We start from the raw sequence: 2,810 nt of genomic DNA, 5'->3' as shown, positions 1-2,810 counted from the left end.
TGCATTCTTGTCTGCACACAGTTTACACTTGGACGTAAGAATTTGATGTCTAAAATGAACACGGTGCAATTTCTTTTCTCCATTCTAAATCAGGAACAGTCCTCAGAGGACATTAGTTGGTCAGGATCTGGGGAAGGAGCCCAAGGCCCAGATCGAATGAAATCAGTCATCATAGGACCTGAATTAATGCAGGTTATACTAATAAATATCATTTGAAGTATAGAAATATTCTAAATTGAAAATATTCGAAAGTATTCTAAACATTTATCTTGTTTATATTCAGGAACAAAATGATGTCCCGGACTACTGAATGAAGAAGACAGTGCCTCTGCCCAACATTAAGATTCTTCAAATTATTTTAATGAAATTACAGTTCATAAGAGATGGCATACATATATAATGTGATTCTACTGTTAATAAGTACATTAAAAACTCAAACATTTAATAGTGTTTGAGATTATACATTGATTTAACTTCAATAAAAGGCAATCAAATAATAATCACTTTCATTTGCTTATTGTCCCAATAAGGAGCTTTTGTCGAGCGAAAGGATTTCATAGTTGTTAAAGGGTATAATGGAGGCGTCAATGAATGCTTGCAAAAACTTCATTTTTGAACAGTTTACGGTTGACTGGTTGTAAATAAGATTTTATCTTATACATGGAGCCTTAACAAGTAAGAACTGGGGCGACAGATGTGATTGCAATATTGTACCAAATCTGTATAATTTTGATCTTGATGTATAAGAAAGTTAGATTGAAAAATATTCAGGATTTTTTTTTTGTTGTTGTTTCAAACAATCAAATGAACACACACTCATCAAGCACTTTAATAGATACACCTTACCAGTATTGTGTTGAACCCCATTTTTGTCTTCAGAACTCCGTAGCATAGATTCATCAAGGTACTGGAAATATTCCTCAGTGGTTTTGGTTTATATTGACATGATATCATAACACAGTTGCTGCAGATTTGTGGACTGCACATTCATGATGCAAATCTCCTGTTCCACCACATCCTAAAGGTGCCCTATTGTATTGAGATCTGGTGATTGGAGGCACTATAGAGTACAGTGAACTCATTGTCATATAAAAGAAACCAGTCTGAGAGGATTTACGCTTTATGACATGGCGTGTTATCCTGCTAGAAGTAGCCATCAGAAGATGTGTACACTGTGGTCATAAAGGATAGACATGGTCAGCAACAATACTCAGGTAGGCTGTAGCATTGACACAATGCTCTATTGGTACTAATGGGCCTAAAAGTGTGCCAAGAAAATATCTATTACACATCCACCAGCAGCCTGATCCATGTTTTCATGTCGTTGACACCAAATTCAGACCCTATCATCCAAATATCGAAATCGACTCATCAGACCAGGCAACGTTTTTCCAATCATCTATTGTTACATTTTGGTGAGCCTGTGTGAATTGTAGCCTCAGCTTCCTGGTCTTAGCTGACAGGAGTGGCACCCGGTGTGGTCTTCTGCTGCTGTTGCCCATCCACCCCAAGGTTTGATGTGTTGTGCATTCAAAGATGCTCTTCTGCATACCTCGGTGTGAACGAGTGGTTCTTTAAGTGGACAGGTGTACCTAATAAAGTGGCCGGTGAGGGTATAGTAGACAAAGATTTAGAGTTTATGTGTCTTAAAAAGAAAAGAATAGTAATTCTGTACTTGATAGCATTCAAGATTTTGGACAATTTAAGCTGGATTTCATTTCAAGGTTTGTGCTTAAAAAGTGGTTAACAGGTGATAAATGCATTACAACTAAATATAAATGATAACCTTAAAGTCCCCTTAGAATACAAAATTAAAAAACATAACTGAAGTTAAAATAGATTAAAATATTTTATAAACTAATTTTAGCAAATGCCAGTACAATGAAATGTCAATAGCTCTTACTTATGCATAAGATAATAATATCTTCAATTGAACAATAGCTAGTTCTTTCTTCCATAAAATTAGTTACTGTATATATGTTACTCTTTCTGGACTGTTCCAAACTGAAGGGGAATTTCTTTGTGGCCAATAAATATATTACAGAACATTCCCGTTTTTGAGAAAATTTCCTGATTTATGTATTTGACATTGTTGATAGTTAAAAACTGTTTGTTTATTAATTATAAAGTTTAGGGCAGTGGTTTTCAGTCCTAGCGTCCCACCGTTCTGCACATTTTGCATGCCATCCTTGTTTAACACACTTGATTCAGATCATTGGCTCATTGGAGAGTTCCATGAACTGAACTGATTGTGTCAGAAAACCCAGACAAACAAACATGTGCAGAGTCCCAGAATCAGGAAAACCTCCACTTCAGGGGGAACAGGACAACTGTCAAATTGGCAGGTGGCCAAGGCCTCACTGTTCTCCAGTCTCATGGAGGAGCTCCAGACAGAAAAAAGAAAAAGTGAAGAGTGTAAAGAAGGAGAGAGGACAAGGACTGGGGTATTTCATAATGTGCTTTCATTTATGCCTGTGTGTCAGTAGACCATGAAAGCAGGGAGAGTGAGGGAACGGCACATGGAGTCATCACCAGCCATCAGGTGTCAGTAGTGGTAAAATCTAATGAGAAACTCTGGGGGTTTGACTTTTGCAGGCCTTATCATCTATGCCAGGGGTCACCAATCTCGTTCCTGGAGGTCCGATGCCCTGCAGGGTTTAGCTCCAACTTGCTTTAACACACCTGCCTGGGTGTTTCAAGTATACCTAGTAAGACCTTGATTAGCTTGTTCAGGTGTGTTTGATTAGGGTTGGAGCTAAAATCTGCAGGACACCGGACCTCCAGGAACAAGTTTGGTTATCCCTGATATA

At 37.8% G+C, this 2,810-nt stretch overlaps 1 long non-coding RNA gene across 1 annotated transcript; it reads left to right on the top strand.

Moving 5' to 3' along the window:
- The first annotated feature begins 71 nt into the window (after positions 1 to 71).
- LOC137496192 (uncharacterized) lies at positions 72 to 500 on the top strand. Its single transcript, XR_011016340.2, has 2 exons — positions 72 to 192; positions 284 to 500. It is a non-coding gene; the product is annotated as an uncharacterized lncRNA (long non-coding RNA).
- Positions 501 to 2,810: the final 2,310 nt, after the last annotated feature.

Source organism: Danio rerio, chromosome 7 (genome assembly GCF_049306965.1).
Source record: "Danio rerio strain Tuebingen ecotype United States chromosome 7, GRCz12tu, whole genome shotgun sequence".
In the NCBI taxonomy this organism is placed as follows: Eukaryota; Metazoa; Chordata; class Actinopteri; order Cypriniformes; family Danionidae; genus Danio; species Danio rerio.
The sequence above is the reverse complement of the archived record's forward strand: the minus strand, read 5'-3'. Positions and strand labels throughout refer to the sequence as shown.